The sequence below is a fragment of the Euprymna scolopes genome, chromosome 1 (assembly GCF_053919585.1).
Source record: "Euprymna scolopes isolate OS-2025 chromosome 1, ASM5391958v1, whole genome shotgun sequence".
Taxonomy (NCBI): Eukaryota; Metazoa; Mollusca; class Cephalopoda; order Sepiida; family Sepiolidae; genus Euprymna; species Euprymna scolopes.
The window spans coordinates 155,351,228-155,370,137 of NC_136482.1; the positions used below are offsets into that span (position 1 = coordinate 155,351,228).

Genomic DNA, 18,910 nt, shown 5'->3' on the forward strand with positions numbered 1-18,910 from the left:
TAGGAGCCGGAAGTAGTAGGACGACAGCAAAATAGACTCAGAGATGCTCTTAAATGTGGGTCGGCGTTTATGTGTTTCGTCATAAAATTATTGTTATAATATTTTACAAGAAATTTTATTTCATAAGAAAGCAAAATCATTATTGTTAAGTTTGCAGGTTGAAACAAGTAACGTAGAAAGCAATACAAATGACGACTCAACAAACAAAGGGAGATCAAATAAGAAGTGTATTAGGAAAAGGTATATTTACAGGATATTTACATAATGGTGTCAAATAAGCGAGTCTTTGCTGGAGAAACATATCTGGCCTTCGGTGGCTTCTAGTGAACACACACTCAGACTAACTGAGTCTTCCTATTTATGTGTAATTACTATCCACATATGCAAATGAATGTGTGCCACCACAACAATTATTATTAAACAATTTGGGAAAGCAACTTTCCATTTTTATAATAAACTAGCGGTGGTACCCGGCGTTGCCCGGATGTGGAAATGTGAGGTGGGACCAATCAAAACATTATATCTATATATTTATAGATATTATGGAGATTATAATAGATTATTCTCGCTTCGTCAGTCATGACCGAGTAGAAATATTAATTAATATTTCATTACATTCTTAGTTATAAGCGACTATGATGAAGATTATTGAACTTTCAACTTCCAAAAAAGCTGTGACTCATACCTGATTCTGAACGTCATTATGTTAAGGAATAGAGAGAGGGAGAGAGAGAGAACGAGAGAGAGAGAGAGAGAGAGAGGGGGGAAGAGGTGAGTTATAGTGTAGACACGTTGGCCAGAAGTAAAAGATCAGCTGATTTGATTGCGTGTGAGTCATGTGATAAGGTTAGCTGAATCGTTGAGATTTGATTTAGACACAGAAGACAACGGACGGCTTCCCGTTGTCTCCTCCTCTTCACGGGGGGGAGGACGAACGCTGACGTGTGTAGAAGAAGAACCCACACAGGCCGATTTCACTTCCACCTTTTGCAGGACATCTGGAGAAAGTGAAATAAAAACTATAGAACTAATTCCTTGTCCTGGAGTGATTGAATCTTCATCCAAAAACAGGTATCAAGTCTCCCTCCAGGATGAGAAATTTCCAGATGGTCCAACATCGAAGAAGCAGAGGTAGGTTCTGAAAATACATGTCACTCACACACGATTCCCTTTATGATAATCAAACACACAACCCTTTATATTAGAGACAATATAACAATTATCTTTTGCGCCACAGATCTCTATGGACAATTATACCATTCGTTTTTTGGAACTTTAAACTTACTCTTGTTTTTTGTAGATTTCTGAATAGTCCAAATTATACAGATTAGCAATCAGCTTCTCTAAAATTCAGAAATATATCTCTTTATTCTCCTTATTGCCATTGTATCTCATTGAGATCTACCTTGGAATCCATTTCACACTCAAAGCTACTAATATATAAATGCTGAGCAGTATCACTTTATCCATTCTCTGAGCATGACCAATCCTCCTCGAGGAGATAGTTTGAAAATATAGAGGCAGACAGACAAACAGACAGATATATAACCGTTTATATGGACAATTCTACCATTCGTTTTTGGAGCTTTAAACTTACTCTTGTTTTTGGAGATTTTTTCTGGAATAACTGTCGTCGATGATAGGCTTGCTAATCTGAACAAAAAAAATACCTGCATTTTGGAATACATTATTTACAGTAGAATCCTCCTTATATACTCATAAAAATTTAGTACTTGTGTGTGAAAGATAGTCCAAGTGTTTTCCCACAGAAGGGACATTGCGAGCCTGTCTTTGTTTTATCGTTATTTCCACGGCAAGTGCTCGTCTGAGCTCCAATTTCTGGTCCCCTCTCGCCAATCTTCCTTGATAAACACCCGCATAGCTGAAACCACTGTCAATAACTTTCCCCACTCTTTACCTGTGCCTTAATCAAAACGTAGATTCCATGAACAACGCTTCTTTCTTAGAACTGCACGCCTGTGGAACTCTCTTTCATTTGCCTGTTTCCCAGTTGACGACAACTTGATTGTCTTCAAGTCCAACGTGAACAAATTCATGATGAACCGCCCCCTTAAGTAATTCAATCTACCAAATTTCACTAAATAACGACTACTACGATATAATCCCATTGATTACTGTACACTCAATACCCTTATCCTCGAGTGGCCTCAGGGGCTTGATAAGTGGTGACTCCTTTGTAAAAAAAAAACAAAAAAAAACATAAGCATATGCTTACAAACAAATTAATGTATTAACAATTCGCATACAAAATACACGAGGGTCGTTAGAAAAACAGGGAATGTGTCAAATGTTAATTTATTTTTACAAAAGCGGGAAATTCGTTTTTATTTATTTATTTATTTATTTATTTATTTATTGTTTTCTTTTTGGAGGGAGTGTTTCTTTTTAGCCAGTAGCAGCTTCAGGACATTCTCATTTCAAATATACAACATTATCAAACTGATGCTTGTAATTATTTTTAAAAAACAAATCAGCAACGCAGATAGACATTTTCCTAATTCTGAGTTTCACTTTTATAAAGAATAATCACTTTCGCCTTTGAAAGCCTGAACGTTGTTTTCTGCAGCCTCCGTTCATAATGCAAGAAATCAAAACCGAAGACTTGAATAAACCAGACACAATAAAATTTAAAGAAAAATAGAATTGACACAATAAAATTTAAAGAAAAATAGAATTGACACAATAAAATTTAAAGAAAAATAGTATTTAAACAATAAAATTTAAAGAAAAATAGTATTTAAACAATAAAATTTAAAGAAAAATAGAATTTAAACAATAAAATTTAAAGAAAAATAGAATTGAAACAATGAAATTTACAACCTGAAATCTCTCGCTTTCTAGAGACCATCGTCAATAATTTATTAAATATTTGAAAATCCTTAAGAATATAAAAGCATACAAAACTTTTACCAAAATGACTTTATTCGGTATTAAATAACTCGAAAGGGATCGATATTCCGTAAAACAAAACAATCAAACTAAACTAATAGTTCGCTATACTTTTCATTTCGGACGAATTAGTAACTTGTTGCTATTTCACAAACGTTTTTGTAATTTGCCAAGTGCAATAATTATCTAATTCGAAAAAATGAGATAGTATCCATATAACGAGATTATCATGAGATCCAAAATATAGGATAGTAAGAATTATAACCCCCAAAATATTAACGCGATGTAAGTCAGAAGTTAGGGTTTAAGGTTAGAGTATCGGTTGATATCACGTTTAGGATGCGACTGTAATTGTTTTGATAATTTCAGAGTTGAGATGATGATAAACGTATAATTGTTTATTTGTTTGTATTGTTCGGACAATTTTTCTCATCTTGGGTGTTATTGGCACAACGTTTCGGTCGTTGAAACCTACGACCTTCATCGAGTGTAAAATCCATGTTTTTTTTTTTTTGTTTTTTTCAACTAAGGAAAAAAGGGTTAGCTCTGTATTGTAAGAGATCAGACCGTGGAATTGAGGGTGTGTCCGTAAATTATAAAAAAAAAGAGTCAATTTTCAGGGGTCACTAGAGTACTTTTTAAGATTTTCTTATGATTCAATTTTAACTGAATCCTTATGCTAAGTGACCCCTGAAAATTGACCTTTTTATATAATTTATGAACACACCTTAAAACCCACGGTCCGATTTCTGACAATACAAAGCTAACCCCTTTTCCTTAGTTGAAAAAAATAAACATGGATTTTTTTCTTAAGTTAAGCCTGGCTCTATTTGGACGTGGGCCGGCGCCGAGTTCTGATGACACATCTAGGGTTTGCCAGCGGCCACCCAATTGCACCAGGAGACCACTCTTCAACGCATCTAGGTACACATTGGTGTTGATTTTCAGACTGACTTCGAAGGTGTGAGGTGGCATGATATAGCCCTCACTTAAAACCACACTGAAGACCATAATTGTGGCCGGAAACTTTGTTGAGATGTGCCCTCAAGCGTTGGACCGTCCAGATTTGCATTTTGAAGCTGCTGTCAATGGTTCTGTTGTCATAACTTAGATCGTTAAGGAGCATGAGTTGTATAGCGGCGCAGCTCTGACCTCGCTCGTTGAACATTGTGTCACTTCCAGACATAATAGAAGGCTCGTATCGTTCTTGGGATTTGTACGCAACTGGCCAACTAGTAGATCGTCTGAAAAAAAAAATCTGATTTTCACCAAACAGAATGGAATCATGTCGTCTTTTCTAGCGCGACAATTTTATCGATCCACCCTGTATTCCACAAAGGTTCTAATAATTGGGCAAATGAAAAGCTTGCCTTCCAAATTCGAACGATCAAAACGATATTCTAGGCTTTTGGGGTGGAGGTGGGGTTGATCTGTATTTTTCACGGTTGAGGAGTTATACGTTGTCTTATGTTTATCTTCAAATAAAAACTGTCCATAGTGATGTCAAACCAATCAACCAATCACTACAGATATTCTTCACCATGAGTCACAAGTGTACTGTCGTCAGCAAAAGGCATTTCTCAAACAACTACCATCACAGGAATCTTTATAAAAAACAAGTTTCACTTAGAATTGAATTTTACCTAGTATGAACCAAGCACTTTATCCGTTACGCCACGGTTTATAGCAGAGGTTGAAGGTGTAGTCCCTAGTGTAGATGATACTAAGGATAAAACTGCACATTACTTAAGACTTCTACGTGGTCATCGCTGACGGAAGGACAACATCCTGTGAATTAAATTTTAAAAAATCCGCTCGAAATTTCACGCTGATTCTCGGTTTTGACATAAAGATTCTGAGTTCGACAATATACATTGAAGAAGATTGGGAATTACATCGGTCGAAACGTTGTACAAATAACACACAAGATTTGAACGGTAGTTCGAATAAACCAAATAATCCAAATTATCAATCCCCATCTAAAAAATTCAGAAACATAATTCTCAGAGTTATATAAGCCTTAACTTTATGGTGAGAGAACTAGTCTACAGCATGGCGGCCATATAAATCCATTTGCTTCCTCTTTCAAAAGCTACTTCAAACATTGTTGATAAGTACAATGGGAATAGTTTCGATGCCAATACACAGCCTTCATAAACTCCGTTGGTCGTGGGTGAATTCCTTTTCATTGAGCATTGCACTTATTGGAAAAATAGACTCGCATACCAATCATCTGATTAGTTAATTCTGCAGAATCACTAAGTCTTTGCAATACTTTCCAGAATCCATTTCTCAACATTGTTTAATCCTTGGACTTTATGCTGAGATCAGAGTTTAGTATGTGTTCTGATATTACACCTTATCTTTGTATTATTTAGATTTATCGGACTACTGTTTTCATCTTGGGTGTGATTTTCACAACGTTTCGGTCGGTGAATCCTCCCACCTTCTTCGGGTGTATCTTGTCGAAGTCGGGAATATTTCTGTCAAACTCAGGACATTGGGTGGAATTTCCAACGAGACCCTTTATTTACTTTACGGGGGTAGCATACTCTTGTTCCGGCAGTCATGACTGGATAGAGATCCTAAGTAATTCGCAATTGTATTTTTTTTTGTTGCCTACACTGAGGATTGAACTTTCAACCTTCAGGTGAATCTCACTTTTACAATTGCTTTTTCCAAGTACCCTAACCATTGCACCACGGGTCCGTGAAGGTTTAATTCTCAGGGTGATCGACCGAAAAATACAATTGCGAATTACTTAGGACCTCTATTCAGTCATGGCTGACGGAACAAGAGCACGCTACCACCGTGAAGTAAATAAACGGTTATGTTTGAAATTCCGTCCAAATTCCCGAGTTCGACAGAAATATTCCCGTTCGGCAAGATACGCCTAAAAGAAGGTCGGAGGTTACACCGACTGAAACGTTGTGAACATGGCACTCAAGATGAGAACAGTAGTCCGATGAATCCAAATAATATGAATAACCAATCCTCATCTCAAAAATTCAGAAACGTCATACACCGTATCTGTTTCTGTTCTCGGTCAGTGAAAGAGAGATCCTTCGAGATTGGAGTAATTTTAACGTTTGTTATAACCCATAGTGCCCTCTTTGGAAGAACTTCATTTCCTTCACATTAAAAACTGATCTTGTGTATAAATCTGCCCTAATTGGGAAGCAAATAAATGGGAACACTGTTAAGAAAGTTTTTGTGAAGTCTATGATAAACACACGCACACACATACACACGCACACACACACACACACATTGTTATATTTAGTTCTTCACAGTTGAACTGGTTTCGTCGTAGAATGAACATAATGCCCATGTTGTCTATCTCACTTTATAAGCCACATTCACTTTTTGGAAATACGTCGAATGAGATCTCATTATTTAACCTGTTTACATGAGAGAATCTTTCTGGCTATAGATACTGGTGTTACCAGATCAGGCTGTCTGAAGATAGCGGCTTTCTGGTCTAAAATGCACCAAACATCGATTTCTCTTTTCCTTTTGCAAAATTCAACCATGCTCTGCAAAGTCAAAAATAAAACGTCTCTCTAAAAAGATAGCCACCATTGGTAAATATATATTGACTGCAAAGTCAAAAATAAAACGTTCATCTACAAAACAGCCAAACCAAACACCATTAATAAATATTTGAAGATATAAAAGAACTTAAAGCATGAAAACTTTTACTAAAATGGTGTGATTCGGCATTAATTAACCTCCAAATGGTTGATATGGTGCAAAACAAAACAAGCAAACCAAACACCATGAATAAATATTTGAAGATATAAAAAAACTTGGACTATAAAACCGTTTTATTATAATAACTCAAAAAAGGTGGAAGTGCCGTAGAACCCAATAATTTCGACATCCTGATTACCTTATTTTTTAGCATATATAAACATGTCTTTCCAGTTTTCTGCGACTACCATATCTGCAGTTTGATCTTATTTAAATTGGCAACCATTCTATCACTATTACTGCCACTACGTGTCTTTCCTTCTGACGTGATTTTGATATCAATTACTGAAAAGGATAAGGCTGCATAGATCATACGTTCCGGCATCGCATGACGTGACGAGACTCATCTAATATATAAAAGGTTGTCTGTTTGGCTCCATATTTCCAAACTCTTCCGAAACTATAATTCGCAGAGCGGCACTAGGAGCCTCAAATGATTGGATTTTTATGGACCGTTCTTTTATGTTTTTTAGCCGGTACAAATAGTTTTTAAGGGCTCAGAAAGGGGTAAATATTGAAAAATCGTTATAAATTTTGTACATTCATCTTAGTTTATTTTTAATCAGTTCATGTGCGTGTCAGGTTGGTATAGTGGTAACGTCACCAGCTTTGAAAGCTACAGTTTTGCTTTCGGTTTCAATTCTAGCTGATGGCACTCAAATACTTTTGAAATCACGTCTCTATAATAATATATACGAAATCTGGACAAATTAAAATATCATATTTAAGCGTATTTTACGACCAGGCAAAGCTGGGCGACCCCCCTCTCCCCGCTAGTATGTCATAAAACAATTTAATCAAACAATTTTATTTCAGCTCTTGTTTTGTGTCGGAAGATGTTACACGGGACGGTTTTACTAGTTCTCTTAATTTCGTCATACATTAATATATGCCAGAAATTGCCAACAAACCTATGAAAGTTTACTGTAAAACCGTTTTCATCAACTCGTCATATTAGCTGTATACTGCTGGTCTTCTGGGATCTGTATACTTCTCTTAAGTCAATGTAGAAACTGTTAGTGCTTGCTAGCTCCCACTCGGTAATCGGTGTCATCTTCGAAGGTGTGAGGTGGTATGATGTAGTCCTCACTTGAAACCACACTGAAGACCATAATTGTGGCCGGAAACTTTGTTGAGATGTGCCCTCAAGCGTTGAACTGTCCAGATTTGCATTTTGAAGGTGTTGGCAATAGTCCTGTTGTCATAACTTAGATTGCTAAGAGGCACGAGTTGTACAGCGGCGCATCTCTGATCTCGCTCGTTAAACATTGTGACACTTTCAAACGTGATAGAAGGCTCGTATCGTTCTTGGGATTTGTACACAACTGGCCCATTAGTAGATCGTCTAAAAAAACCTGTTTTTTATCAAACAGAATGGAATAATGTCGTCTTTTCTAGGTAGACAATTTTATCGTTCCGCCCTGTATTTCAGTGATGTAGTTCACCTCTGACCTTCACTAGTTTACATCGTGTGTTGATCTGAAACGCTTCGTAGCTTGATTTGTTCCTGTCATTTCGTAAATTATTTAGTTGGTTATCTTAATCACTAAACTAATCTTGGTATTTTACTCGTACTTTCCGGAGGAAAATTAGTCGCCTCTGTCAAAAGTTTTAGGCAGACATACAAATATACATACATACATACATACATTTAAACAGACAGGTGAGATTTATATTATAGATTTGGCAACCTTTGTGTAAGTACCCGATGTATTTCTAGAAGAATTCTAATTTCAAAGATATCGAGGAAACCAATGCCAACAACAGAATCTTATTTATTCGAAATTAATGCATGATAATCAACAACAACAACAAGAACCAACCAACCAACCAACCAACCAACCAACCAACATCACAAACCTAACTGAAAAAAAAGAGAGACTATCCGATCCCCAATATGGAATTGCACAATGAATAATTGAGGAATATTTGATTTCACCGGTCTCATTTTAAAATGAATTGTTCCCAAATCAAATACGCCATATGCAGAATTTCGCTGTATTAAAACAAAAACTATCGGTACGACTTGATCTTATTTCACAGATAAAAACGTAGTATTTGTTCTCTCAATAGTCAAATTCTACCCAATTTAAACCATTAACGATTACTGCACTAACACCTTACATTCACTAACCCTTATCTTCGTGTGGCCTTCGGGCCTTGATAAGAGGTGACTCCCCGCACCCCCCCCCCAAAAAAAAAAGCGACATGAATTTAATCCTACCCATCCCCCAGGAAGAAGGGTGTAACGTTGATTAGAATAGTTTTGATTTAATTCAAGTTAAACATAAGGTTTTGGTGTGGGAAAATCCAGCTCCCGAAACACGAGCAATCTGAATGGGAACACAGCTATCTGTATAGTATTCTTGGTACTTCCTAATAAATGAAAGCGTCCCTGGAGGGGGGGGGGAGACAATCAATTCATCATCCAAAATAAATTATATAAGTACATAAAATGAATAAAATTAAGTTTACTTGTATTAATTAACTATGTCCGTGGACCAAGTTAGTTGAAATAAATTATCGCTTTGGCATTCAGTATCAACGCCATTGGTAGACAATGTTTATACAATTCACTTCAGCTGTGGCAACACTGGGTTTGATTTATTACTCTCTCTCTCTCTCTCTCTCTCTCTCTCTCTCTCTCTCTCTCTCTCTCTCTCTCTCTCTCTTTGCTGACAGAAAACCTGGGCAACATTTAAGTTCTAAGCTTAATAAATAATATTATATGGACGCAAAATCTGCAGTAGTGACCGGTTCGGTTTGTCTATGTTTATAGCAGAGCAACGTATTCTTGTAAGTTATTATTAGGGTTATGACAACAGAATATTCTTTTCGTTGTTTTGACTCTCGAGTATATACCAGACACAGTTAGACACAGTTCAACAACCGAGAACCACATCAATATACATAAAAGCATATAGGATAGCAACGGATACACACTCGAGAGTCAAAACAATGAAAAGAATATGTTGTTGTCAAAGCCCTAGTTATTATATTGTCTATTCGTTTTCTTTTACGGCATGTCAACCATTTTTCAGATTATTCAATGCAGAATTAATTCATTTGGCGTTCCGACATATTCCTCGAGACATTTCATTATTGGATTACCTCCCCTGTTTTTCTAGACGGTGATAAATGATTCGGCGTCCCCGACGAAACATATTTCAACAGATATTATGTATTATGTAGTATTTTGAGGGAATTAGACCCAGCGTCTAAAGAACAGAGTTTATTTTAATGTATTAGTAAATATATTAATACTATTAAAAGAAAACAGTGCTCGTTGTAATGTAGATATATCATAAGCTCCATAGGTACAGATATCCTAGAGCTATTTTAATATTGAGTAAAATGATTCATAATTTTGAATTGAAAATCAGTTTCAAAAGGAAAAACAAACAAAATCAATAGTTTGTACGATCGTTTCGGAAACAATGTTTTTATTGAAATGTACAATATGTCTTGAACAATAATTTGACAAAAAGATTTTTTTATATTAAACAAAGTCGCCTCATCAGCAAAAAAAGTGGGGGGTGGAGAATTAAAGACATCAAAAATAAACTAGCATTTTTGTATTAAGGCTGATATTCCTAGAAATATTTTTAAAAAATAATAAAGAAAAAGAGTTTACTAATTTTCATGTTGATAAATAAAATAAAAATAAAATAAAAATAAAATAGGATGTAAAAGTAAGGTTAAAGAAAATATTTTTAATATTTCTAATAATAATAATAATAATATATATATATATATATATATATATATATATATATATATATATATATATATATATATATATATATATATATATCCGCCCGTTTTTAAAGTTTGTTATTATTTCAGTCCATCTATTTTTTTGGCATGTTGTTAAAAGCTGTCTGTAAATGGTTGAATTAAATTTGCACTTAGAGAACATTTGAGAAACGCTTCGACGGTAAGTTTTCCTATTTTTGTTTTTCTCACAACACACACACACGCACACACACACACACATATCTATCTATTTATATATCTATAAAAGTGAACGTGTCTGTGTCTGTCTGTGTGTCTGTTTACATTTACTTACGCAATAACTCTGTCAATTTTAAATCTACAGACTCGAAATTTGATATACAGGGTACTGAGATTTGGGAAAATCTTTGAAATCCGCTTTCGGCCAGAAATTTGGGCGTTAAGGGTTCAAAGTTCAACGATTTGACTTTTGAGAACTCTACCAAACTTCTCCGCACATTTTGGGTCTAAACACTTGAAATTTTAGATATAGGTTTCTTGAACACGGATCTAACTTATTAACTTGATTAGAGCCCAAGCAATAAATGTTAAGGGGTAATAACAAGGGTCAAAGTTTTAAAAAATTTGACCTCTACGGTCTCTACCATATTGCTCAGACAAGTTCTCGTCTAAACATTTCAAATTTTACATAAAGGGTATTCAGAGATAGGACAAGCTTTTTAATCGGTTTGCGTCGAAAATGTGAGCTATTAATATATAAATGTATGTATGTATGTTTGTATGTCTGCCTAAAACTTTCGACAGAGGCGATGGATTTTCACAAGATCAGTATCGCTTTGAAGCTCGACCCTTTAGACGACAAATATCGAAAAATTGGCTAAAAATTTAATTTCTTCACCCTCAACTGGGCACTTTTTTACAGGGAGGGGTCGCTTTTTTTACCGATATTTTCGAAAGCCATACCCTCATTTCGATTTTCTAGCCTTAATTTAAAACTACGGTTTGGCGGTGGTCGTAACAGCAAAGACGTCACGTTTTTTCACGTTCTTTTCCTCCTTCGCGGTACGATTTCGAGCCTGCCTTCCTACTACTATTTTTTTTTTTTGCTCAACACACACCATTAAACACCCAGGCAACGCCGAGCACCCATGCTTATATATATATATATATATATATATATATATATATATATATATATATATATATATATATATAAAACGCCACCTATAATAATTAATATATATCAGTCAATAATTACATAACAAAATACACTCATTTTATTCCAGTTGCACATCCAGATTTGAATTATAGCAACCATATTTGTCCAAAAGAATATAATTTACATCATATCTTTTTAAATATATTAACGGCGATATGACGTTAAAAAAGTTTACTCTCTTTCATAGCACTATAACGTCTTTTTCTTAATTTCCAACTACTGTTTCGTTCTTAAATAGAACAGTCATCCTTTTCATTACAACTAATATATTTTCATACTGGTATTTTATTTTCTTCAATTCACAGATATCCAGAAGAAGTCTTACAATAAAGACGAAACGTTGATGAACACATAACTTGGTTTGTTCCTTTTTTTATCTCTCAATCTCGTCGGAATACTATTTTCATTATTCTCATCACACACACACACACACATACATACGCACGCAAACGCAAATACATACATATACACACACACACAATACATACACACACACACACACACACCACATATATATATATAAGTGAAATTGTCTGTGTGTGTCTGTATGTGTAGATTTCCTTACCAAATAACTCTGACAATTTTAAGTCGACAGACTCAAGATTTGACATAAGGGGTATTGAAATTTGGGGAAAAATTTTAATTGGGTTTCGGCCAGAAATTTGTCTGTCAAGGGGGTCAAAGTTCAACGATTTAACTTTTAAAAACTCTACCAAACTCCTCCGCCAATTTTGGTTCTAAACACTTGAAAATTTAGTTGTAGGTAACTTGGACATGGGTAAAACTTTTTATCTTGATTTGAGACAAAAACAATAAATGTTAAGGGGTTAAAATTGAGGTCAAAGTTTTTAAAAAATTACCTCTACCAAATTACTCATACAATTTTTGGTCTAAACATTTGAAATTTTACATAAAGGATATTCACACATAGGGCAAGTTATGAACAGTACATAGGGCTCGAGCAAAGCCGGGCTGAACTGCTAGTATATATAAAAAATGAAATTGTCTGTTCGTGTATGTCTGTGTGTGTACATTTCACTACCAAACTACTCAATTTTCAGTCTACAGACTTGAGATTTGATATAAGGGGTATTGAGATTTGGGAAAATCTTTCTAATCGGGTTTCGCCCAGAAATTTGGCTGTTAAGGGGTCAACGTTCAACGATTTGACCGTTGAAAACTCTACCAAACAAAATTGAGGTGATTGTTAACAAAATTTATCCTCTGCGGTCTCTACCAAATTACTCAGTAAATTTTTTGTTGAAACATTTGAAATTTTACATAAAGTGTATTCCTACATAGGGCAAGTTTTTAATCGGTTTTGGCTGAAATTTTGGCTACCAAGGGGTCAAAGTTCAAAAGATTTGACCTTTGCTGTCTCTAGAAAACTATTCAGCTAATTTTGGGCCTAAACATTGGAAATTTTACACAAAGGGTATTCAGACATGCCGCAAGCTGTTTAATCAGTATTTTGGCGAAAATTTGGCTGTCAAGAGGTTATAAAAAGGAAGGGTTGTAAAGAGATAGCTTCGAATTTGGGGGTATCAAAACCAAAGCAAAATATGATGAAAGTAAAAATAAAATAGATAAACCCCATAATTTATTATACCATACCTGTTTACACTGAAACACTTATCACAATATTCTGTAGATCTATATTAAAAAAAAACTTGTTAAACGTTCTGACATATTTCCATTCTATGGATGTCAGGTGCGAACGAACACCCCATAATTTTATTATACCATATTCAAACTGAAACATAATTATCAAAGTATACTTCAAACTGAAACATAATTATCAAAGTATACTTACGCAGATAGATATGAAAAGTCTTTATTAAAGTTTGTGCCTATTTCCATTCTACGGAGGCCAGGCGCGAACGCAAACCCCACAATTTTATTATACCATCCCTATTTAAGTTAAAACATACTCATCAAAGTATTATTATGTACATCTATATCAAAAACACTTGTAAACGTTTGTTTTTTTTCATTTTTCATTTTTTTTTATTTCCATACTTTGTGGACCACGCGCGGACGCAGACCCCACAATTTAAATGAACCACCGTTCTGCCAGATAAAAAAATAGCCATTCCTGTGTCTCGATACCTCTTCTATCATTATATGGAATCAGTTTTTTTAAAATAGTCAACCATACAGGAGCCTATTCGTGACCACACAAACACACACAGACATTCAACTTTATATTATATATATATATATATATATATATATATATATATATATATATATATATATATATATATATTATAGAGCGAGAGATTGAAAATAAAAACAAGATGTTAAGTGGTTATGACATGTTAAACAATATTTCAAGGTTACATCCCGTTTTAAAGTTATTGAGAACAGAGTTTTCTGTCGTTTTCTACCATTTCTCCGTACCTAAGTTTTTTTCTGGATATCCGATCTTCTATTTTTGCGCTCTTAAAATTACATTTTTAATCTTCATCTTACTACTCGGTTTTATTTTTGAAATAATGCATGTTTTTCAAAAAAGTATATATAATAACGCCAATTTCAACAATTCCTCTAATAAACCATTACATTGTGTTATCCATAAGCTGAACTAAGGTCGGGTTACTGCTGTCTTCAAAGAATTGTTACAACAACAGATGACACAAGAAAAATCAATTTTCAAAACACGAAATTATTAATCCAGAAACAATGAATACGGAGAAATAAAGAAAAACGACAAAGATGATCTTCAGTGACGTTTAAAAATATCATAAATAACCACATGTTATATGAATTAATTACGCTCTCTCTCTCTCTCTCTCTCTCTCTCTCTCTCTCTCTCTCTCTCTCTCTCTCTCTCTCTCTCTCTATACACACACACCTATACACACACACACACACACACACACACACATATATATATATATATATATATATATATATATATATATATATATATACATATATATATATATATATAAAAATGTAATTTTGGTTCGTTAAAAGTGAATAAAACCATCTTTCTACCTTACCAATTTAATTGAAATTTTCAGAAAATCCATGTGTAAAATCAATGAATGTTTGCATGTTATTAAAATAATTTTACATTGCGAATTATAAAAATATTAATCAAAATATAAATATTTTTCGAAGTCGTTTCTGCGAGACTGCCCAATAATATTTCTGGTAACTTCTGTTTCAACTACTCTCGAATTACAAGATAAGTAAAAAAAAAAAAGTTACTCATGCAGACAGTGATTCGTGCTGAAATAATAACGTTATTATTAAAAAAGACATTCTTAACATGGGGAAGGGAGGGTGTTTTGTACCTATTCTGTACTTTAACCTTACAATTGAATAAAAACATATAAAACTTTAATTAAACGCGAAAATACGATTTAAAAAATAGCGCGGATCACTCTCTGCATTAGCACACACAAAAAATCCCATATTTTAAAAATTTAAATTAATTTATGTACTTAACAATTTTTAAATTTTAAATACCTTTATTTATGTTAAGGCTTTTCACTCATGAAACATTACGTTTTAATAGTTAAGTTTCTTTTCTTTTTTTTTGTTTACATAAAAAAGTTTGTTTTAACTTTTTCTAAACTGTTTCATTTTTACGACATGCCTCATCGTATTATAAACACCCTAACCTCCCCATGTTAAAAAAAAACACGCCCTTCCATAAACCTCGAAAGCCGTTCTTGATACGGGGAGATTGGGGGGTGTTCATTCCGAAAGCCATTTTAACATATGGAAGTTAGGGTGTTTATAATATGCTGGGGCGAGTCGTAAAATTAACGAAGTTGCTATCTATTATTTATTGTAAAAATTGCTTGAAATTTATTTATTTGACAAAAAAAAATACAATTTGGTACTCCTTTGGCGTTGAGTTCCATGGCGACCAGCAGAAAAAAATAATAGTCGCGCCCTTAGTCCCCACCCCACCCCGCACGTAACATCTTTTATTTACTGACGTTGCCGTAACTAAACGATTATTTGTCACATTTACAAACATTTATTAATTTATTTTGAAAAAAGTTTTACTTTTTATAAATATTAAAAGAAAAATGCAGAGAGTGATCCGTGTTGAAATAATAACGTTATTATTTTAAAAGACATTCTTAACATGGGGAGGGGAGGGTGTTTTGTACCTATTCTATACTTTAACCTTGCAATTGAATAAAAAAACATAAAACTTTAATTAAACGTGGAAATACGATTTAAAAAATAGCGCGGATCACTCTGTATTAGCACCGAAAAATGTTACTAATTAATAATTTCTCACTTTTACAAACATTTGATTTTAAATTTCTTTTTAAATGACGACTTTTTTTTATTAGTATTTGCGGATGGGTATGTTGACAATCCCCCCCCCAATGGTGTTTATTCCGAAATCCGTTGTTAACATGGAGAGGTTGAGGGTGTTTATTCTGAAAGCCGTTCTTAACATTTGTGGAGGTGGACCTAATGTAAAAAATAAATAAATAAATAAATAAAAAACTAAATCATTTACTGATAACTTCTCACTTTTACAAATATTTTTTTAATTTACATGCGCGGATGAACAAATTGTTGAATAGATCGAAAACAACACGTTTTTGTAATAAACTTCGGGATAGTTTTTTGGGTAAATATTTACATTTAGGTCCACCTCCACAATTTTCTTTTTTAAATGACGACTTTTATTGATAAATAAATTTACTTCTTCGCAACTTTCATTGATAAATAAATCTACTTCTCTGCAACGGGCACTGAACCCCTCCCCTTTTTTTAATAGTATTTTCGGGTAGGTATGCTGACAACAAATATCAGTTAAATTTTGCAAATAGCCCCCCCCCTCCAAAAGTGGTGTTTATTCCAGAAGCTGTTCTTAAGATGAGGATGTTGGGGTGATTATAAGGTGGACCTAATCCAAAAATAAAACAAAAAAATAAGACAAGTTTTTTAAATGATTAAAATAATTTCTCACTTTTACAAACATTTTTACATGCGCACATAAGCAACTATTTTTTTTTATTAACTTTTTTTAAATTTTTTTATCTAAAAATTATTAAATTTCAATGAATAGAATAATAAATCATTTATCATTAATATGTGTTTTTGGTTTTGTGTTGAATGAAACTTTTTTTTTTCATTACAACAATAATGAACCAATTTAAATCTTCCGGCATGCGTTTAAGGGTTACGAAATTATCAATAAATCGTTTAGTTACTAAGCCAACCTCAATAAATAAAAAAATGTCACGTGCGCATGCATTAGCCTTGACTGGGGTGAGTCTAAGGGAGCGACCATTAAATAATTATGCTGGTCGCCATGGAACTCAACGCCCAAGGAGTAGATAAAGTGGCACTTATGCACTTATGTTATCGTGCTATTTTTTAAAATAGTATTTTCATGTTAAATTCAAATTTTACAAAATCTTTTTCTTTTATTAATTTGTTAGGTGAAAGTAGAGATAACCTGGTCGGTTTCTAATGCGTGGAAAATCTACCCCCCCCCCAAAAAAAAAGGGTTACTCTGGATAGTAAGAAAAAATTAAAATTACCTCAGTCTCGAAAGATTTCTTCTCTACTGAACGAGGAAAAAAACGGTGAAGTGTAGTTCACCTGTTTCTCTCCCCTCTCTCTTCCTCTCTTAATATCTCTCTATATCCATCTCTCCCTTTCCCTCTCTCAATCTATCTTTCTCTCTATATCATCCTCTCCATCTCTCTTTGAGCCCCTTTCTCTCTCTAACTCCCTCTATCTCTCTCCTTTCCTCTGTCTCATCCCTCTCTGTTTCTAACTCTCCCCCTCTCTCTTTATCTATCAATCCCTTTATCTCTCTATCTCCTTCTCTTTCTCTATTTTCATCTCACTTTCTCTTTTCTATCTATATATCTTCCTCTCTATCTGTCCATCTCTAATCCCTTATCCTATTTTAGTCTCCTAAATTAATTACAGTGAATAAGGCATTGTCAAAACATGGATAAATCCTATTTTAGTCACTTAATTTACTGACTGTGAGAATAGAAGTTATTTGGAAATTACTGCTACCTTGAACAGCACCAGAAGTAACTGGTAAAACCTTTCTAATTAAATTGATTTTGGCAGCCATTTGGTAACAAAATAACATAGCCTTAGCCCTTGCTGCATGAGGAATACCTGCGACCTTGCTGCCAAGTAGAAGAATTATTTATTCTACTTTAAAACATTCAATTTTTCAAAAATCTCATGTTCGACATCTCCAAAATATCCAATATGGGGACAAATATTGCAGAAATGCAAACTTATTGTTTAGGATGAATGCACAATGGTATGCAAAAAATCACTTGAGGCTCTTGGTCGATACTTGCAAGATTTGCGTGGCAATGTCAAACCATTTGGGAATGCAGTAATATTGCTTGCAGAAGATTTCAGACAAATGTTACCTGTTATTCTTCAATCAACATCAGCAGATGAAATAAATGCTTGCCTCAAATACTCTACTTTTTTGTTCCATGTGAAGACATTAAACTTAACTCAAAATATGCATATCCAGTTGCAGACTGTTCGATCCGCACAAACATTTTTGCATCACTTGTGGGAAATTGGGTACGAAAAAGTGCCAGCTGATCAGAGTTAAGGGCAAAATTCTTTGACTTTTAACTTTTGTAATTTCTGTAATTTTATTTCATAAAAAGAACAGTTAGTTTAAAAGGTTTTTGCAGATATTCAAATTATAAGAATTCTACTTGACTGAATGAATGAGCTATTCTTGCAGGTCAATACAAAGACGCCCATGAACTTAACGCTATTATTCAATGTAAAATTCCAAGTGAGGTAGTCAAATACAAATCCATCGACACTGTTGTGAAAGCAGATAAAGTGGTTAATTATCCAACAGCTATATTTGCCAGGGATGCCACCGCATGTATTGCAACTGAAATTTGGTGTACTAATTATCATGTTGTGAAATATAAACCAATCCAAGCTTTGTTTTTTCACATGGACAATTTATGTTACGTATTCAAGAGTTACCAAACCAGAAATTCTCTATATCAGCTAAGAAAATGGAACAACAAAAACTGTGTACCCATGCAAAATTCTCATTTTGGAACTTTTTCCATTGCGCCAACTTAAGCCACAGCAACGCGTGGCAGGGTACAGCTAGTATAGTATAGTATAGTATAGTATATGTATATATATATATATATATATATATATATATATAATGGTAGGGTTTAAAAAATAAAGAGGTTTTAAAAATACGCATGATCATATATATATAGATAGATAAACGTCTTTATTAAACCCTATCTCTCTATCTCTCTTTCTCTCTCTCTCTAT

General features: G+C 34.0%; 1 protein-coding gene across 2 annotated transcripts in view; it reads left to right on the forward strand.

Annotated features, from left to right (window-relative positions):
* Positions 1–18,910, forward strand: part of LOC145276781 (uncharacterized) — a 179,558-nt gene that overhangs the window by 17,904 nt on the left and 142,744 nt on the right. Inside the window, exons 1-2 of one of the 2 annotated variants that reach the window (XM_080128074.1) lie at positions 9,330–9,459; positions 11,923–11,976. The gene's annotated coding sequence lies outside the window, so the exon portion shown is untranslated. Of the gene's footprint in view, positions 1–9,329; positions 9,460–11,922; positions 11,977–18,910 lie in introns of those variants that run through there. The other variant, XM_080128064.1, reaches the window with a different exon arrangement.